General features: G+C 36.3%; 1 pseudogene; it reads left to right on the top strand.

The window, feature by feature from the left end:
- Positions 1-3,660: 3,660 nt before the first annotated feature.
- Positions 3,661-11,033, top strand: LOC116117985 (annotated as a pseudogene).
- The last annotated feature ends 11,687 nt before the right edge of the window (positions 11,034-22,720 follow it).

Below are 22,720 nucleotides of genomic sequence, written 5' to 3'. Positions count from 1 at the left end.
ACCTGTGAACACATAGGTGCTTTGCTTGCGGTCAGGCAAGTTAACTAGACTAAACCACCTAAGGATTTCATATAGATAGTAACCCCAGTGTCTATGGAACAAACTCTAAAGCATGGTGTGCAGTGACCTTAGACTTGAATCACGAGGGCCTTGTGCACCGATTGGTGTAGTTGACACTAGTCTAACAAGTTCTTTTAGAGCTATCAATACGGTAGTGATTACTGCATCGAGACTATGGTGGATCGACAAAGGATCATCACTCCGGGTACGGAGAAGTTATCTCACTATGCAATTCAGTAAATGGCAATGACACTAAAACTGTGGCAAGTGGGATTGAGTTGTTGCCATCATTATTATTCTAGTCATTAGGTCCCGTAAACTGAATACAAACATCGAGAGTAATGAAGGTTGACACTATTCAGTACTCAGTCTCGATGATGAATAACAAATGATGAAAGGGTTTGATTAACGGTAACATATCGTTGATAGATAGCTATTTTGCTGAATCCAAATCTATGGGTGGCCATGATGCTTTGCTAGGGTCAATCTTGGTCTATGTATAATGAGACGATTAATTAGTGTTAATGCAGTACTACTCACTATATATGATGAGGAGCCCTACGGTCAACACATTAGAAGAATTTAAAGAAGTAGTTTATGCAAGGGGTATTTCGTTTTTTAGGACAATTTAGTAATCTCACAATATAATTAAATTTGTTGAAGTTGGCTATATTTAATTAATATTAAAATTAAATTAGTGAGATTATATTTTAAATATATTGCGCATATATTTAAATGTATATTCAATAAATATATTAATTGATTTTTAATTATAATAAGAATTATTAAATAAAATACCATAAGAAAGGGTGTGTTGGATACAAGGGTGAATTAGAGTTGGACACATGGGTTGATTCCTTCTAGGAGTAGGGGTTAACAACGTTGCACTATAAAGGCAAGTGTGTGTTAAGAAAATATCATCATTATAAAAAAGAAAAGGCCAGCCCCTTTTCCTTCTCTTCATGTTCTCCTTGGTTTGAATAAAAGACTTTCTTTGATTTAATTTGATTTTTGAAGCAATTAGTGGATCTAGCAAATCCCTCTCGGTTCTTCGGATTGTCTTTCGTGTGGATCACCATTCGGTTCGGTTCTACATTAAATTGGTAGTGAAGTAAATCAGAGACATTTGAAGGAGCCTTCAAATGCGGAGATCTTGATCCTTGATGGATTGATGTTATTCTTTGTTGTTCAATTTAAGATGTAATTATATCAGACCACCTGACTGGATAATCAGATAATCGATGGGAATATTTTTATTTTCCGCTACTTTTACTCATCGATTTACTTACAAACAATTCAAACTATATCAACAACATTATCATTATACTTTCAAGGAAGTATTAGAGCAATAAAAAATGCTATTGAAAGATTTGAATTCCATCTTGTTGGACATCATTTCTTTGTTTGAAATGGATGTGAAGTCTTTTGATCAAATGCTCTGATTCAACAGAAAAAAGGTTCCAAACAAACACATTACTTTGATAGGCAGAATGGTTCAGCAAGTATTCTTTCACTATCCAGCACATCAATGTCACACCAATACCATTGCAGATTATTTATTCAGGCCTAAAACTAAACAAGTTTATTTCAAAACCTTAGGTCTAAACCAATTCCCTGTTTCAGTATCAACCACTAAACCCAGCCGTTCTGTTCATCCTTTCTTACCACACAATATGCCAAAACACTCCTAAATTTGATGAACTTGTTCGAACTCGTACCATGATGAAAATGCCACCACCCATGTTTTCTTATAGATCACATGCATTGAAAAATGTGGACAATCCATGTTGATATGTTAGGTGTCCATCCAGATTAACCCATTTCAAAAATTCTTGTTTACCTCCGAGTCCAGATATCATATTTCCAGAGAATATTATGGCTTTTTGGTTATTTACACCAAACCCATTGCCATTCAATTCCCATTCATATATGGTGAAAATGATTTCCAGGTATCAATCATCCTCGACCTCTGAGTTACACCCTTTGATGACTTTTCTAAAATTGTTCAAACCTTGGAAAATGAGTTTGTGTTTGCTCATCAACTTCCTTGATACACAGGTCTTATGTCCAAAATGGCATGGCCATGCGTTTTTCAAGACATCACTCCATCAGATCCGATGGCCTATATTTTTCATAGCATCAAGTCACGTTTCATCGGTCTTATCCATATGATCTCGTCTATAATATGTTTGACCATCGTTGAGATAGGTTAATTTAGAAGACCTTTTGAGAAAATCGGACGATTCCAAAGAGATATGGCCATTTTTCATGATGATGCGCTATGGGAACACTTCTCCAGTGTACACTGAGAAAATACTCCAGGCCAACACAACATGTATGAGTTCCTTACTACTCAATAAATGACACTTCAGACGTCCAAAATGGTGGTACCCAGATTCTGAGCCAAATACCGTGTAGGAAGAAGAGGTTTCAACAGTCTCGGATTACTATCTTTATAAATCCAAAAGACAACACATACATACATGCACGAAGTACCTCTGTAGGGCAGCCAGCTCAATTCTAGACATTTCTCCAGATATTCATCCAAATTCATCTTCTCGACCAATTCCTATTATGGATTTAAGCAATGGGCGTGCTCAATCCAAGATGAGACTCGTGACACGTTACAAACTTGTTTAATGTTAAAGTCTACGTGTCTTAAAATAAAATTTATGTCTTTATGTTATCTGTAAAATAGGACGCGGACAAAATGGCAGTTTGCCAACTCAAGTGCAATCATATCCGTGTGAAAAAAAAAAGTCAATAAAGTGTGAAAAACAAAAAACTAAAAAATCAATTATGTCAAGCCATGTAAGTATATTAAATGAGATTCTTGTATTTTCTATAAATAAAGACTCTTCTCTCTTTGTTGGAGAAGGCATGTGAAAGAATCTGTTGTTTAGTATTTTCTCTTGTCTTTACATTGTTCTCTTGGGAAACACATCTTCCCATTTCTCTGTTGCATACATTTCTCATTTATATTTCTTTTTCACACATTATTCTTATTCTAGACCTTCTCCAACATCAAGGTGTTATAATTCTGATAATGTGTAAAAAATAACAAAAGATTACCATAAATTATTTTTATTTATTGTTTTAGTGTTTTATTTTTACTATCATTTTAGATATATTAAAAGATGTGTAATTATAATTATGTAGGATAAAAGGAGGGGGTGTGATCATAAATTCGCACTAACGTATGTTAATTGGTTTTAATAGGTGGCTATTATGTCTTCACACATGAAACCTACTCAACAACCTCTGTCATGAGGCTGATAACCCTTTTTAAACAAACTAATATTTGACTTGAATCAACACACAAGCCACTGCACACTGTCAAAAAAACACGTTTACAAAACAAACATAATAAATCCAAACTGAAGCATAATAGTAATTAAGTACGCATCGTCAATTCCCCTTCTGTTTGATCCTTTCTTCAACCGAACCCATCACCGTCAGCTCTGGTGGGCGACTCCTCCAAATACAATTATTTATTAATTGATAACCAACCAAACAGCCAAAACAGTCTCAATTACCACTATAAAAGAAAACACATTGTTGGTGTTGATCTGAAAACGAATAATCAGAAAATGTTAACGGATGATGGATCCGGAATTGATGCGACTCGCTCAGGAGCAGATGAGTCGCATGGCACCCGCTGAGTCGCCAGGATCCAACAACAGGTAATTAATCGTTGTTCACCTTATCTTCAGATTTGCCCAATTTTGATTGATCTTGTGATGCGATTTTTAATTGATTCATTTCTTAGTAAAATCTTGTTTAAAATATGAATTATCAAGATTAAACGTCGGGTAATGAATAAATTTGTGATGCGAATTATGGATTTAGTGAGGATTCTCTTGAAATTTTGTTTGATAATTTGAAATCGAATCTGATTATATTATTTTTTCGCTAATGATTAACAACGTTCCTGTTAAACAAACGTTATATTAAGGCACACCTGGCTTAGGGAAATAGTTGATTTCGTAAGGAAGTAACATTCAATGTACATATTCAACTAAACTTCAATGGGGAACTAGTTGCTGTGGATACGTGGAATTTGTCGTCTCAATTTCACCATATCACAACCGTTTAGCAAATTTGATTTAAATATAGAACTCTAGTTTAAAACATTTACAAGCCTTGATGGATTTCCGAGTTTCAAATTTGAGATAAGTGAAAACAGGGAAGTTTTGTGCTTGGGATCATTGCTATTTAAAAGTAAAATAGGAGCATGTCTGATTTGTGTTGCCATTTTTTTTAATTATTTAGCTGTACAAAGGGTAGGGAGGAGTTTAACATCAAATTGCCTTACCATGAAAGAAAGCACTAATGTAGTTTAATACAATTGTATCAAACTTCTATATGAAGTATTGTCGTGTGTGGACGTTTATAGAAATGTAGAGTTGATGTTTAAAATAATTTAGGTTAGTTGAACATTGATTTCAAAAACAATTGATATATTATCCAGAATATCCATACTAAATATGCCCTTGTTAAAACCTTCTAGCCACGCTGTGTGGATGGGGAATCTGCGTTCATTTCTTGCTGTGATAACTAATCACTATAGAATATGAAATTTGGTGAATGTCATAGCTGCTACGTTGTGTGAAGTCCTAAGTTGAAAAAAAAATCATAACTTTGAAATTATTATAATTAATTCTAGGCTTTGTTAACCGAAAAAAATGGTTGATAATTAAAAAAAAAAAAAATTTTAGATTTAATTCAATTTTGAAGCAAGTTCATAAACTTTTTTCCAATTGAGTGTTTTGATAAACCATTTTTTAATTGAACAGAAACAATTAGAAATTTGAAGATTGTTTGACTCAAAGTCAGGTCCTCTAGCAAAAATAGTTCAAATTTTAAATGTTATAATTAATTTTGTTTTGAGTGGTTTATAGTTTCTATTATATCTAAATCACCAAAAGCAATGGGATGAACTCAATGCCTTGTAAGCTCGAGGTGTGCATATTATTGAAACAATTTTTATTGAAGGTTGAGTGTGTCAAGAATATATAATTGCGGCATGGTGTTTAATGTCCAATGAGCTCTTCCATGGCTTTGTGTATGGTCAATCTTCCAGCTTCTGACTTTGATGTGCTGCTGGCATTACAGATGATGGCTAATCTGATTATGAAAATGGCTACTGAAAGTGTGAGAACATAGGCCTGAAGACTTAAAGTGCTGCTCAACAGTTAAATCATACCCGTCCAGAGGAGTGGCTGAGATTGGTGAAAAATTGGCTAATGCCACTCCTGAAGGATTGCCTCTATGCGTACTCGTGTGATGCTCAAGTGACTTATGAATTAATGCTGCACAGATGTTGAAGACACAGGTAACTTTTATTTTATTTATAGTTGTAATATTTCAGATATGGAATCAGTTGCAATCCATTTCCTGAGTCTTTCCAGTTTACTTTATATAGGTTCAGTGGCCTGTTGGTCTTTTGTCTGGTTTCTGTACTCAAGCCATCGTTTCCTATTTTATAGTCAAGTTCTTGAATTAAAACTGTGTTAACTAAAGTATTCCAAGTTTCACTATTTTAGTTCTTTCAGCTTTTCCTTTGAGAATTTGGGCTTGTTCAAAGCCATATCTATATGGATAAAACCCTAACAAAAAAGTAATGTTGATAGGAAAGAAGATCTCTTTCTGCCTCATCTAGTTTAACTGGTTTGCCCTACTCGTGCCCAAGTGGAAACTTTGATTGGTATTGCCACCATGACCATGTATTTGTATGCATTCTGAGAGACGAGGTACTTTGAAGAAACAAAAAAACCTCTCCAGTAGTTTGAGCATTAATTCATGAAGGATATAAATGATTTCTCATTTGATTAAACTTTTTTGATGAAAATAAGTTGAATATATGAGTATTTGTGTTATTTAGGTGAGCGTTGTATTTGGGTCTATTGTCATGTAACTTAACCAGTGAAATCAATTTGACAGTGATGCAAAAAAAAAAAAAAAAAAAAAAAATGCGCTTACAGGGTTTTGCTATATTTTTTTTTCCATGATTACTGGAAAGCAATGACTCATCCAAGTTCCATCATTAACTACGAAAAACTAAGGTGGTGATAGAAAATTATTTGAAACAATGCTTTAAATGAGAAACAAAATGATAACATTCAGGCAACTTGTATTACTGGAGGATTTATGAGGTCCTTTTGTCTATAATGCTTGAGGTACACTAAATGCCTCCTGCTGCAGAAGGTTTAGCGTTCCCGTATGTGTATAAGGTGAAGATTGATGGCACCCTTGTTCTTGTAGAAGTTGGACACAATTCTGGATCCATAAAACAATTAATTCACACTTGATTTTTGAGATCATATCTAGATGCCTAATTAATGCACTGTATTTAAAGTTCGTTGATTAATTTCCCAGAAGATGTGTCATAATTTATGTAAAACAATGGGGTCATTGATTCTCATATATGTGTGTGGTTAACGCACTTGGGACCACGCAAAGTTGATTACTTAAGAGTTTGAATCTGTGATTGATCTTCTATTTTGTTGATTTCTTTTTTCAATTTTTCTTGGTATTTGTCCGCATGTGTGTTGTGCATTTGGCAGTTGGGGTACTCAAATTTGATTAATAAAATTGAGTTGATTCCCCAACTCTTGCTGTTTTATATTCCCATTCAGTAATGGTTCAATTACCACTGGAATTTGGCGGGGAATGAGCTTCACAGCCAAGGACAGTTCAAGCTGCACAGAGAAATATTTGCTTGTAAGGCTGAATTTGATATTATTTTATTTTATTATTATTTTTTTTTGTTGGTGACTCATGTTTTGGTTTATGTTTTTTCTAATTTCCTCCATTTTGAACACATATAGGCGAAGAAAAATTTGAAGGAATTCCTACTAAAGGAAGAACACTTTTATTGGCGTGCTCTCTTACTTGATGTCTGTGTTACCTGAAAACAAGGCAGTATGATGAGTGTAAAAGAAGGCTCTGAGGTATAAATAAGCCATTTCTATCTCTTGTTTGTTGTCCTGTATTATAAAATATATCAGTCCAGATGCCCAATCTAGCTTTTCACTGTAAGAAACTTGCAAGAAACAAATTGAATTTAGCAGCAATAAAATAAACAATATATATATTAAGATGTTAATTTTTAGAAGCAAACATACACCAACTGCAAATGGAGAGCAGATAAAGTTAAATATTGGCCTTATTTCAGGTGTTGGCATATGATCCAAAGAATGTCAAAGCTCTTTATCGAAGGGGTCAAGATATAAAGAACTGGGCGATTGGGAGTGAGTTCTTAGATAGAAAAGTGAATGTTGTTCACTGATTGCCAAGTTGTGCTAATGCAAGATTTACTTTATACATATGTCCTATTTCTTATGAAGTTCTCGGTATTATATAGGATGCTGTCTCTGATTTGAGCATGCACATGAAATTTCCCCAATGATGAAATTATTACAGATGTCTTGAGGTATGAATTTATTGATTTCAAAAAACATGGGATGCTTTTGTGAATGCCATAACTTATCTATGATGTGAGCCATCTTGGGCTAGCCATTGCATTTATTTAAATTTCCAATCATCCTCTGGATTTTCTTTTATTTTTCAATCTTTTGGGTATATGGCTATTTAAAGCTAGACGTCTTGTACTTTATGGACTTTTTCATTTTACTCTTTGAGTATCTTTGACCTTTTGCAATCTGACATTCCCTTCTGCATAAGAATTAGGTTTGCTGTCCTTTTTAACATTTTCTTTTCAGATTATTTTTAGTGCGAAGTTAGTTTTGTTTTTTATTTCTACATTTTGAGATATGATATCCATTGTTGATGCAGAGATGCTAGGAAAGACTGGCTAAAGAAGTGGTTTCATGCACCAGGAGGTATGTTCTCTTTTAAGAATAATCAACGTTTATTGTATTTCTCAGTGTTCTTCCGGTTAACTGCATAATTGTGTTATTCAAATTTTGAGAGACTTTTGTTCTGATCTTGTTGGATAGGGTTAGTATTGAAGAATAACTGAAGAAGTTGGGGCAGGGTCTTCCGGAAACCATGAAAGTTGTCTGGAGGATATGCAGTAACACAACCACAGGAAAGAACCGACTTTTCGCAGAGTAAAAGTGGGCTAATGTGGGGGCTTGAACACCAATCCAGATTCTTTTCAGGGTTTGAAGGATGACCAGAGGCTATCAGGTTTGTTACAAGGAAGATAATGTTCAAGTATAGAATTCATGGAGCTTTGATCATTTGTAAATGAGAAAAGATGTTCTATGAGATTGGAGTGTGAGGAATGGAGAGCCATAATGCTCAACATATTTTAAATTTAACTTGTGGAAGACATATACACTAGAGATAAAAGGCGAGAGTAATGAAAAAGGAAAGTTTTGAGAATGACTAAAATCTCAGATTAAGTTAACGTGTTGAGTCAAGGAAAAGGAAAAGTAGTAATAAATCTGAATCTAGAATTAGTGCAGTGAAAGATAAACACTACAGAAAAGCCATTGTGGATGAGAGGAACCAAAAACCCAAATATTTGTTCATGAGAATTTGCAGTTTGGAGAAACTATTAGTTGTAGTTTACATTATGGGATTGGACTAACTATTATTACTTATTGAGCTATTTCATTTTTACTTTTTGGATATCTTAGAACATTTATGATGTCCAGAAAGTGGGAAGTTACAGTCAGGGACTTTAACTTATGTAGTGTTTGGGTTTGCGCAAGGAAAAGGAGGCCAAGGAAATGCCAAGTATGATTAGTTAGAAGACTGTACAGAAAACATACTTAAGCCATGGGATAGTAACTTCATTTAGATATCTCATGGTCCTCTTGATGATTTCTTGTGATGGTCAGTAATCAAATGATTACACCTCCAACTAACAGGCAAACACAAATAAATCACAATGGAACACTGAATCTATCAGGTAACATTATTAATATAGGAACTCAGTGATTAGGTTGATTTGAGGATCAAAAACAATGTGTTCAGTCTATAAACCTACTGCTACCCCTTTATTTAAGGCTGAAAGTAGTCTTATGTTAGGGGAGTTCCTTTTTTGTTTGTTCCATCATGACCATGCTTACAAACAATTTCCATTGAGCTGAGTTGTTTTGTTTATCCGTGATTATTATTTATTTATTATTTTATCCTTTTTTTTTTTTTTTTTTTTTTTTTTTTTTGGTGTGATTCATAGATCATTCAAGATTCATTTCTAATGCCAATCCCGAAACCCTGGCTGCTAGTAGTGGAAAGCTGGAGAGATATCTCCCGACATGTTTAAGGCTGCATCAAATATGATTAGCAAGATGTCACCTGAAGAACTTCAAAAATGGTTCAGTTGGGGGAAGGTCTTTACTACTGGGAGTATATGAACGCCTGGGTCAATGCTCAAAATATTACACCTGATATGCTTAAAACTGCTTCTGATATGATGGGTGGATACCACCGAAGAGCTCCAGAAAATGTTGAATGGCATCCTCTTTAAAAACTAGAGACACAGGTCCAATGTCAGCAAATGGAGTCAGTTTAGGTACTGGGTCAAATCATCAGAATCCGAGGAAAGTTCTGTATCAGTGGGAATAATGTTGTAGGTGACACTAGTTTTCTCGTAGTTTTTTCCAAATTCAAGAAGTGGTCTTCAGTCAAACTTCCAACCCTCAAGCAGTGATTTACAACAGATGAAAAGCCAAATGAATGATCCAGCTATGAGGAGGTATGTTTGACTTCTCCTTTCATGTTGTTAATAAGGGTTGGTTCAAATCTGATGACAATGAAAACATTTCATCCCTGCAGTGTAGGATGTAGGTAGTTTTCTCTATTTTTATAGCTTTGAGATGATTAGATTCGATACTTGTGCCTTGGCTCTGAAAACTTACAGCAATTCTCTTTAAAACAGCCTGAGGTGTACATCCAATTTTTAGAATGATGTGGCTGTGCAAGTCTATTGTTTACATAGTAGAAAACAAGTTAATATATCTTCAGTTGCTATGAAGATGCATGGAATTACATCTTCTCCTTTAGAAAGTCTGTCTTCAGCTTTTAAAATATGCATGACCTTTTTTTCATTCCTGAATGTTTGGTTAATTGCAAATTGGCAGATGTTCGCATCATGATAAGATATGAGCCCAGAAATGATGGCAAATATGAGTGAACAATTTGGATTGAAGCTTTCTCAGGAAAGGCGGCAAAATTTCAACAAGCAATGTCATCTTATCACCGCAGGACTTAGACAGAATGGTAACTTTGACATGATTACTTATTCATGTGATCTACTAAATTAGTTTTGTCTTTTTATTGTCAGTATAGTATAATGAAGATCGTAGCATTGACAAGATTTTAGATGTCCAACATAGGAATCATAATTGATTTCTCTTTGTTTTTTTGAAGTTCTAATTTGTTGCTGTAGATTATGATATTGCTGCTTCACAAATGGCGAAGGATGCTTTTGATGAGTTAATGGATTATATTGAGATCTTTAATTTTTATGTTGTCCTTTTATTTTCAAGCTGGATACCATTTCATTTTGTTCTTAATCCATTAGGATTAAGAGGGTGGATGGAACAGCGTGATAAAAAAAATTTATGATCTTAGTGGTTTGTTCTGTCTGGCAAACAACGCTTAGACATGTCTCACAAAAGCACAGTCACATGTACATAGTCTACCAGTTGCCAAATATGAGTTTAGGATAGGAGTTGACAGATTGAGGCTCAAGATATTTCTTGGTTTTTCTTACTTATTAATGTCTCTAATTGTCTTGATCGTATTTTATTTTCGAAATTTTCTTTTCTCAAACAGTTTTGACTTCAAATAGTACATTTTCCTACCACACTACATAAAGATGTTAACTTTTATATCCTAACTTGTGCAGATGCGGTGGGCAGATAAAGTTCAAAGAGGAGTTGAAGGTGTTTAAAAGACAAAGAACTGGTTGCTAGGGAGACTGGTTTGATTCTAGCAATATGTATGACTCATTAGCGGGTGTGCTTCAACGGCTGGGCTTCATCGGTAGTTAGACCTACACCCAGCTCTATTCATTATACTTGATCCCATTCTAGTTTAACCCATAGAGAGCGGCAATCTTTGTACCCAGCATGTCCCTACAACCATATAATCGTAGCAAGGTGAGTAAAACAAGAGCAGTAATGCTTGAACGAGATAGGGATGGGGTTGTGTTAAGTGGGTGAAATGATGCCCATGATCTTTTTGTATGCTATTACTGGAACTTCCAGTGAAAAGAACTGGATGTTGTTGGATAAACTATATGCGTCTTTTGTAAGTTGGGTGAGGTGATAAAAGAATGTCAAAATGGATCTTCATTGCACTAACTGTCTAATCTTGTCTCATTCATTAACAATCACCGAGTCATTGAAATGTGTTTGAAAAACAATTGGGAGTTGTAATACCTGCACAAAAATGACCTTTATGGTTTTATACATATATTTTTATGTATCAATTATATCTTGAGCTAGGTTTACCCAAGAGGGGATGAATCTGGGTGTTTAATATAAGTTCCAAATTTTATGCAAATTATACATTTTTTTACTTCTTAAATACTGAATCATTCTTATGCAATTGATGAAATTTGAGCAATTAAACAAAATCAGTTACATAACTGATTGCACAAAATAAAGAGAAAGGGTCAAAGGGATGAGAAATCAAATTAGATATATATAGTGGTAGTTCGACAAACTTGTTGTGTCACTCTTTAAGATTTTGACCTTTTTAATTTGTAACTTTACTCTTTTACAACTGGATTTCATTGCATGTTTTTCAAGCTTATGCAACTTTCGTGGATTTTATATTTACACCTATCATCTTTCATATTCTTATTGGGTCATTGTTATCTGAAATCCGAATTGTTCTCGTTTCTTTAACTTCTTGTGTCATGTTCTATTTAGACCTTATATATAGAGGTAATGTTACATGTACAAAATAAATCTTACAAAGATTTGTCAAATTGATGGGGACAAAATAATGGAAGAGTGAATATAATAATTTAACTTTTTTATTTATTCTTCCATTCAGTTGTGCCATATCAGTTTGTACACAAATCTTTGTATAATTTATTTGTACATCTAGTATTATTGATAATATAAACAACTAATTTGTTAATTGTCCTTTTCTTTTGTTCATATACCAATTCTTTTCTTTCCAAATAAAATCTACCTAAGACGACTATTATAATCTTCACATAGGGCAACATGGCCCCCAAACTTAGGAAGAACAACATTTTCCTACCCGTTAAGTTTCAAATCGACACTTTCCCACCCATGTTAAAATCCGTCCATCAAGTTTAACTGAAAAACAACATAATAGTAAATTCAAACGACAGTCATTATGTCCCCTACATATGAACTTTGAAAAAACAAAACAAAACAAAAATTGTAATTTAAACCCTTTCAATATCTTTCACATCCCACCGCCCCAAAATCCTACACCCACCCACCAATCGATCGGAATTGTACTTGGCTTAGGTGATTTGGCCAAAAAAAGGCACTCGATTTGGCTCTGTTCATCAGTGCAACCATTGTCACATGCTCAGCTTCTTCGCTGCTGTTGCTCGGCGACCCTACTTCGTTGCTACTTGTGCATGTTGTTGTCTGGGCACTTCTTATAAGTGCTTGCCTCTGCCATGCGGATCTACGTGTACGAGCGCGCTTGTGTGTGTGACAGTGCGCGATTGCCAAGAGCTCTTGTCCAGCCTAGCTGTGCGTTGTGTTAGTCCTAGGGTCTTCATTGTAGCTATGTTTTCCTCCCTATGAAATCTTTGGTCCCCGCGGTTATGCGACATTTCTGTCATTATGCCTCTCCATTCGATTGACTTTCTTCCCTCGTGCCTGTGGTGGAAGGAGGGTTTTGTGGTGGATTGAGATGTGTTTTATTTTGTGCGAGAAGATTGTGGTTAGAAGGCGGGTTTGATTCTGGCTGATTCCACCCAACTAGGGTGAGTCACCAGAATCGCAGGTGTAAGAGTACAGGAAGAATAACAAAGGGACGAGCAGTGTTGCCGAAAATGCTATTGCATTGATTGTATGAATTAAATGAAACATACATGATGCCCGCTTTATACAACAAAACAAAGTGTAACAACCAAAGAATGCTATACTAGCATAACAACGTAACAAACTGTAAATTACATAATGGTACAAGGGCACCTCAACTATGAATAAGACCATTTGGTAATTTTCTGAACAATTATCATATGAGGTGTGTCCATCTGTATAGAATGGCTAGATATCAACGTCTTTGAGGATGCCAGGAGCTGCGCATTTGCATGAGATGAACTGATGTGGACTACTCTAATACCCCACGGCAAGATGGAGAGTAGATATTAGCTACTTCCATCTTGGACAAATGTGAGTGAGTAAATGAGAGGGCAAGGACTTGGTAAAATATCAGCAAGCTGCAGCTGTGTAGTAACATGAGCAGTCCGAAGTGTGCCTTCTTGTATCTTATACCTATAAGATTACAATCCACTTCAATGTGTTTTATCCTTTCATGAAACATCGAATTAGATGCGATATGCAAGGCGGCTTGATTGTCACAAAATAGCTCAGCTGATCGGGAGAGGATGGCAAGATCAGTTAACAATTGCCTAGCAAGTGAGTTCAGTAGATAGAAGCCATGGCCGATATTTGGCCTCAGAGAAGACCGATACCCACGTTGTTTCTTGGATCTCCAAGAAATGAGAGAGTGTCCCAAGAAGACACAAAAGCCAGTTAAAGACTTGCGAGTATTAGGGCAAGATGCCAGTCCGATCAGAGTATCAATGAGCTGTAATGAAGAGCAGCAGACAGAGGATGCCTTGGCCAAGAGCATTCTTGAGATAACGTAGCACTTTATGAGCTGCAGCAAGATGAGTAATGGTAGGGCAATCCATGTATTGACTCCAGACTTGAATGGGATAGTTATGTCGGGTCTGGTGAGAGTAAGATAAGTAGTCGACCAATTAGCTGGCGGTAAGGGGTGGGATCAGACAAGGGGTTCTAGATGTCTTAGATAGTTTAGGGTTCTGATCATGGGGATTTTGAGTGGTTTGGAAGCAAGATTACCAGTATCAGCCAAGATATCTAGAGTGTATTTTCGCTGGCATAGATGAATTCCTGTTGGAGAACGAGCCACTTCAATGCCTAGGAAATACCTTAGTGAACCAAGTCTTTAAGAGAAAAGGGTGTTCAAAAAATTTCGGAGAACAGAGATGGAGGTAAGAGAGCTGCTAGCAACTACTATGTCATCGACCTAGAACGTGTGAGTGTAAAATCAGTGGCAGTGATATATGTAAAAATGTTGTAATCAGCCTGGATTGCTTGAAACCAAAACTGATCAAAGATTGAGGAACTTATATACCACTGCCGTGAGGCCTGTTTAGGCATACAGACTTTTGAGCAATTTACAAACTTGTCCAGGTTGCCTTTAGTATATCCGGGGGCTTCTTCATATAGATATCTTCATGTAAATCTCCATGAATGAAGAAAGCATTATTCAGTCAAACTGTGTAAATGCCATCCTTTAATGGAAGCCAAGGCAAGCAGAGTTCATATTGTAACAATCTTGGCAATGGGGGGGAATGTTTCAGATAATCGACTCTTTCTTGCTAGTAAAACCATGAGCAACTAAATGTACTTTCTTCGTTCAACTATACCATTAGAATGGTATTTGGTTTTATACACACATTTGCAACAATTGGAGATTTTCCAGGAGGTAAACTTATAAGGATCCAAGTCTTGTTTAGTTCTAGAGCATCAAGTGCATCAATGCGTTCCATTGCTTGCACCAATCAAGGTCCTTGGTAGTTGTTAAAGTTTGTGGGTCTTGTTATGAAGAAATGGTAGAAGAAAATAAAGCAAATGAAGGTGATAAACGTGTATAAGAAATAGAAGAAGCCGAGGAAAATGAATACCTAAAGGAGTTGATGCCTGTCACGGATTGGTTAGATGAGATTGAGCTGACTTGTTGACAATGAAATCCTATAAGTAGTTAGGAGTTGTTCTTGCAGGGTTGATCTTCGAGGAAGGTCGCATGGTAGGCAGGATAAGATAAGGAAGAGGAATCGTGTAGGTGGATGTGCAGGAAATGGTGCTGTAGCAGTAAAGTTGGGATGGGGAGAAGAGAGATGAGAGGATATGGGTGAAAGGGATAGGGAAATAGTAGAGGATATATTGAGGTAAGGTTTGGAGGAGTGTATAAGGAGAGGAAGAAGTTTGTGAAGGGACAGATTGCATGGATAAGGAGATGGTAAAGGTAGGGAAAGGGAGGAGATGTAGTGGTGGTTTGTTGATGAAATAGAAAATGTGTTCATGGAATGTTACATCCGAGAGAGGAAAATAGGTGGTATTAAGACTAGCATTTTGAGCCTTTTATACCAAAAGGATAGCCAAGAAAAAACACATGTCGACCTCTTGGATCAAATTTTTGGCAATTGTGGGAAAGGGTGGAAGCAAAGCAAAGACACCAATATTCTCATGTGAGAGTATGTAGGAGGCTTATTAAACAAGAGCTCAAATAGTGTTTTATTAAAAGTAATGGACTAGGAATGCGATTAATAATGTAAGCAGCTGTAAGTATGCAACTGTCAACAGTAGATGAATGTTAGACTGAATTTGGCTCGGGCAATATTTAATAAATGTTGGGTTTACACTCAACCTTGCCATTTTGCTGTGGAGTTTCCACACACGTTCGTTTGAGATAATGCCTCGGTGTTGAAGAATTCAGTCATTTGAAATTCAAGACCATTATCACTACGAAGGATTTGAACTCTGGTATGAAATTGAGTGTTTACCAGATTACAAAAAGCTCGATACATTTTCTGGTATCCGATTTAGCTTTAAGCAAATTATCCAAGTACTTCGAGTAGTCATCAATGATTGTTAAAAATATTTTGTGCCATCATATGCTGTGAGGGAATGGGGTCCCCATATATCACAGTGTATGAGTTCAAAATGGCTTTACTTTGATGATACATCAGGAAAAGGTAGACAATGATGCTTTGCAAGAGGGCAAACAAGACAATAATTTTTATTTAAAATAGTAGAAACATGATTTTGAATACAAGGGTCTTGATTACATGATTTTGGAAGTGGGAGTGTGACCCAACCTACAATGCCAGAGATCGGAAATTAGATTACCTCCTTGAAAATGGCTAAAACAGAAATTTTTGTGTAATGAAATGGAAAAGTGGTCAAAAAGTGGTGTATGAGGAACTTGAGTGGAATCGGATTGTAAGTGCCAGCTTTCATCTCACCATGCCCAGTGGTCCACGACAAAATGTGAATAGACAAAAATGTGAAGAAAAAGAAATAACAAGAAAAGAGTTGATTAGTTGTTTGACAGAAATCAATGAAGTGAAAAGAAGGCACACATAAAAAATTGTGCAAAGTAATTTCGGGTTGATATGGACTGTGCCAATATGGGAACAGGCGCTGTTTGGCATTGGGTGATTAACAACAAGGAAGCAGAGTGTTATTGAGAAAAGAATGGGTAATATAGATCATATGAGATGCGCCTGTGTCAATTAACCAAGGAGTCTGTTTGTGTGAGGATGAGGAAATACCATACATGGTGGGTGAGAATGAACAATCTGCCTGGACATTATTGACTGCATGCGTAGCAATGGAGGCCTTCGTTGGTGCACTAGAGCCAACAATTTCTGGTATTGATCCTAGTAAAAGTCCTCTTGATATCAGAAATTTCTCTTCAGGGTCGAGAGAGGACATGTTAGCATATGGGTTGTACTGCTTGGTTTTGCATGAAGTTGTGGCCTAGTGGATACTCGTGTGTTTATAGCACTCTGCAGCTATATGTCCTGTCATATGACAGTGGGTGCAGGTTGGTGGTTGAGCGTTGCCAGCTTTGAACAAAGATCAAGGTGTGGCTTAAATCTGCAATGGGTGCAAAATGGTCAGTCTCGTTTAGATGATTGGGAAGATTGAGGTGAGGATCCGTATGGTAAGTAAGGTCGGTAGCAGCAAGCGCCCAAGACTCAGTAGAAGGGAGATTAGGCACCATGAGATGGTGCATTTCTGCTGTTAACCATGGAAAATATTTTTTTTTGGGTGGTAAGGGGTCAAGATCATAATCTGATCACCGAGTGGCATTGAATAAATCATTAAGGCTCTATAAAATTGGATTACACAATCCCTTTGATATCGTTCAAGAAGAACAAACCAATTTGCCACAAGAACAGTCAGGTAACGAATCATACATAAAGAGTTCATCCCATAGAGTCTTAAGTTTACCAAAATAAACAGAAACTGAATTATTGCCTTGAGTCAAACTGTAATGCCTTTTTAAGTTGAAAAATCCAGTGACCATTTGATTGAGTGAATCGTTCTTAAGTTCCCTCCAGACTTGAGCAGCATCATTGACCAAGCAATGTTGGATTGAGGGAGGGATTAATGGAGTTATGTAACCAGGAAAATACAAGATCATTACAACGCTCCCAGGCATCAAAAAGGGATCAGAGGTTGATTTCGGTTTAGAGAAGTTGCCATTAATAAAACCAAGTTGTTTTGGGCACGAAGGGCTGCACATGGCTCTTGACGAAGTAGATATAGTTTTAGAAGTGAGTAGGTCATAGACTAAGGGAAGCGGACGGATATCTCCATGATCAAGTCTGTAAGGATTGATGGGGTTGGAAAAGTCTAGAAAAAGGTTTTTGGAAGCAGCATCACGTTTTTGGAAGCAGAATCAGCCATTGAAAAAAAAAAAAAGAAGGTTTTACTCTATACCTTGCTCTGATACCATGTAAGAGTAACATAAGAAGAATAACAAAAAGGAAAGAGCAGTGTTGCCGAAAATGCTATTGCATTGATTGTATGAATTAAATGAAACTGTACATGAGCCACCGCTTATACAACAAAACAAAGTGTAACAAACCAAAGAATGTTATACAGCTAGCATAACAACCGTAACACAACTGTAAATTACATAATGGTAAAGGATACTCAGCTATGCATAAGACCATTTGGTATTTTCTGAACAATTATCAGAGGTGTGTCCATCTGATATAGAATGTGGTTGCACTAAGCGTCTTTGAGGATGCCAAGAGTGCTGCATTTGCATGAGTGAACTGATGTTGGACTGCTTAATACGGAATTAGAGATGGCAAGGAGGAAAAAAAGAAAAGAATGGAGAATAGTATTTTCGTCTTCACACTGTTTATACCATGTCAAAGAACAATTTTCCTAATGGGACATAATAGTGGGTGGGAAACTGTTGTTTTGAAACTTAACAGGTGGAAAAGGTGGTTTGCCAAACCTTGGGGGGGAAAATGTGGTTCTCCCTCAAACTACATTTCGTGTGTGTGTATATATATAATTATAGAACTTACTTTAACATTGATCAAGAGAATCTACAATAGTAAGACACTTATCCATTTAATTATCCATCAAATTCAGTTAAAATTAAAATGAGTGAAAAGTGTTGTTAATTGGTATTCGATATTTATGGTTCAACTCTTTTTTATTTAACTTTATATTACATTTGTTATTTAATAATTCAAAAGGATCAATCTTTTAAATTAATAAATTAAGTTAAACCTTCTGAATGAATAAGAAGTATCATTTTTCTTAGTGTCTATATTTATAAAATGCAGAATCAAAAAATAAAATTCCACATTTAAATATTTTTTGGATTTTATTGTGAGTGAACAATAAAAATAGAAGAGAACGTCAGAAAGTTATCAATTACAAACAGGTCATGGGGAGCCGTAAAAGGGTAATTTAATCTCTACCGTTAATCAAACTATTGGCAGTTGAGGTGGCAACGTGGATTTGATAACGATGTTTGACTTATTTTAGGGCTTCGCCCGCTTTCAAATCTGATTTAAATTCCATTCATTTTTAATTGTACTTTGTCTCACCTTCCGACAAGTTCTGTACACTAAATTCTTGATAACTTTTAATTCAAAAAAATATATTTTAGAACTCTTTACGGTCACACCAACTCCACGAAGTTGTCAAATATAATAATATTGAAATATTTGAAGTTGTCTATTTAATAATATTATAGTTTATTTAGTTTTTTAGATTTATAGGACATTTAATAATTGATAGACCTCAAAAATTAGTTAACGTATACATAAACTAAACTCAAACACGTCGGTATAAACACAAAAAATCTATATATTTTATAATTATAAGAGAATTGATAATCATTGTTGGATAAATACAATCTTAATTACTGTTTAACAATAACTCAATAATGTAATAGAGTAATATTATCTAAAAATTCAACATCAGTGTACAAGTAAATATTTCTTATTATAGGGATAGTACTTTAAAGTTTAAATCCCCTATTTGGTCAAATCTATAACCCTTAGTATTGGTAATTACTCTCACTATCTTCAATGTCTTTTTTGTTAGTTTTAACCATAAAAGGATAACTAAACTTAATGCCCTCACCTACTATCCCATCAATCGCAACGCATGTAACACCCACGTGAGGTATGTAACTCCATTATGCTTTAATAACTATTGTATTTATTCAATAAGATTTGAAACACTTGATACCCTCGTCACGGTTCTACCATTCTAAGGACATATATCAATACATATTGCAATAATAATGATTTACGCGATATAGAATAAAATGTCTTTTATTGATTAATGAACATTATTACAAAGAGTCAATTCTACAATAATTGATTGGCTCTAGGGCATCTACTCTAACATATTCTCCTCCACTAGCACCAGTACAAAGCCCTCCGCCTCCAACTTATTCTCCCCCACTAGCACCAATTCAAAGCCCTCTGCTCTAACTTATTCTCCACCATTAGCACTAGTACAAAGCCCTTCGCCTCCAACCCATTATCTTCCTCTCAAAATTCCCCTTCGAAAGTCCAAATATCCCAAGATCCTCAACCTTCTTTTCTCTAAAATCTGAGCCGCAAAATATCAGCTGCAATACTACAAAATACCCCCATAAACATTCGGTAGATGTAGTAAAAAAACAATTAGTTTAACCCAAATCCCCCAACATCTTTCAACAGCTGCTCGATCAAAGCAAGAAGCCAGACAACTTCTGCTTGAACTTCAATAATTCATTTAGGAAAAAAGCCACTCCATGGTAGGACATAGTCGCCAATATTAGTTTTAATACTCAAAGCTAGTTTTTATAGAGCCCTTTATATATATTTCAAACTTCAAAAGTAGCAACACTTTTTCATGCCATTTAATGCACCTTGTTCCCAAAATACCACGTGGCAAATTTTTTTGAAAGGTAAGCATTCTATTCCTGCCTCCTGCACAATGAGCCCACATTCATGTGTTGTGCTCACATGCTCTAATACTCCTTAAAGTTTTATCTGGAATTCTTTTTTTTTTTTCCTTTTAATTTGCTGAATTAAGTCAATGTCCCCACTCGGCTCGGTTTGCCAAGTGGGCATTAGATAAGCAACACATGAACATTCGTCTCAATAGGCTTTACAAGTCCCACTCGGCCTACCAAGAGAATTCAGGCAAGGATCTATTCGTCTTGCCAAAGACATTTTCATGCTATTATTTCCATTCAACCTCATGCTTTCAATGCAAATGAGCCCCATACGGCCAACACGTGTCACCGAATTTGTTCTCTTAGCATGGGGGACATCACTCACTTCAACATAACGAATGAATGGTTTTCATTCGACTAGAATTCTCCATTCAATTCAGTCATCTCCATTTGGCTCATTCACCCTCTTTGGTTTTTCATTTTGTTTCTTTCTCCATTTAACTTATTATTTATTTGGTTTATTATACATGCATGTCATGCTGCCATGCATATTATTTCTCCCTATGACTTATTCTCCCTTTTACTTACACGGTTTATTGTTGATAAATGCACTCCATGCATGTCATTTCTCCATTTAAATTTTATTTTTCATTTGGTTTTGCACATGCATGCCATGAATCACTTCTCCATTCGGCTCGATCACCTTCAAACAAACATCGACAACCTCATGTGCACAACCTCAAGCTTTATTCAGCCTCAATGGCTTAAAGAAGATTGATTCAGTGTTAGTCGGCTTTATACTCCATCTGGCAAAGCACCTTCATTCAGCTGCATGCATCTCCATACAACCAAGCACTTTCATTCAGCCGCATGCATCTCCATCCGGTCAAGCACCTTCATTCGGCCGCATGCATCTTCATCCGACTAAGCACCTTCATTTGACACATTGCATCTCCATTCGGTCATGCACCACAACTCAGCTCCATACAAGCTCCACTCAGCATACACTATCTACTCATTAACATGAGCCAAGCTGAGCCGAGCCGAGTAGGAGATATATACCATCTCATATTTATCACCAAAAAATTCTCCACTCGGTTAGCGCCATCTACTCATCAGCATGAGTCGAGCCGAGTGGGAGGTACACGTCACCGTCTTGAAATGACTCCATAATACTTCACCCAAATCCACAAGTGGATGAACCAAGTCGAATCGACTCAACCCTTGAGGGCTATGATTCATATATTCTTACACCTACAAAAGAAAAAATATACTCTCCAAGATACTCAATACTCCCAACTCAGGTTGGTTGAACAAACACCTCCCAATCAAGTTGGTCGAGCAAACTTCTCCTAACTCAAGTTGGTCGAGCAAACTCCTCCCAAATCAGGTTGGTAGAATGAATATCCATATTTCTCCCAACTCCAATTGGTCGAGCACTCACCTCCCAACTGAGGTTGGACGAGCATTTATCTCCCAACTCAGGTTGGTCGTGTAAACTTCTCCTAACTTAGGTTGGTCAAGCAAACTCCTCCCAACTGAGGTTGGTCGAGCGAACATCCATATTTCTCCCAACTCAAGTTGGTCGACCAAACGTCTCCCAACTCAGGTTGGTAGAGCGAACATCCATATTTCTCCCAACTCTAGTTGGTCGAGCATTCACCTCCCAATTCGGGTTGGTTGAGCATTTATCTCCCAACTCAGGTTGGTCAAGTAAACTCCTCCCAACTCAAATTGGTCGAGCAAATTCCTCCCAACTCAAGTTGGCCGAGCGAACATCCATATTTCTCCCAACTCCAGTTGGTCGAGCATTCACCTCCCAACTCAGGTTCGTTGAACAAACACCTCTCAACTCAGGTTGGTCAAGTAAACTTCTCCCAACTCAGGTTGGTAGAGTGAACTTTCACATTCCAAACAACGGTCCACCCGACTTGATGAGCTGCTAGCATTGACCTGCTCAGTCCGAACTCATTCGATTAAATCTACTCTTTAAGCTAAATACCCTTTAACTTAGAGAGTAGGGGGCTAACTATATGGGCAAAAAATCGTCTTGGGTTTGACGAGACCCAATAACGAAATAAACATGTCATGGCCCAAGGTCTTAGCCTAACTTCGGTTGGGTCTACGCTTAAAGTCACCTTGTGAACTGTCCACTCTTTGAGTTGGGTTATCCTACAAGTTAAGTTAATTTGGGTTTCGACCTATTAGCCTACAACAGTTCATAATTAGGAAATCAGAATCTCATTCTATTTCATCTTCTGCTAAGATCTTAAATCTTACTCAAACTAGTAAACTAATCTGATAAGGATAAGAAATCATTTTTCTTTCCTAATAGGGATTGTCTTCCAAGTAGGACTTAGTGTCCTACTAGGATTCCAACCCTTTGGGGTTCACTATATAAACAAAGGTTTGCTCTCTCATAATTCATTCAATCTCCAATATTCAAAACCACCTACTTGCTCTTAAGTTCTTGCTCCCAAGAATTCTACAC

Source organism: Pistacia vera, unplaced genomic scaffold (genome assembly GCF_008641045.1).
Source record: "Pistacia vera cultivar Batoury unplaced genomic scaffold, PisVer_v2 Contig829, whole genome shotgun sequence".
NCBI classification, from domain to species: Eukaryota; Viridiplantae; Streptophyta; class Magnoliopsida; order Sapindales; family Anacardiaceae; genus Pistacia; species Pistacia vera.
The sequence above is the reverse complement of the archived record's forward strand: the minus strand, read 5'-3'. Positions and strand labels throughout refer to the sequence as shown.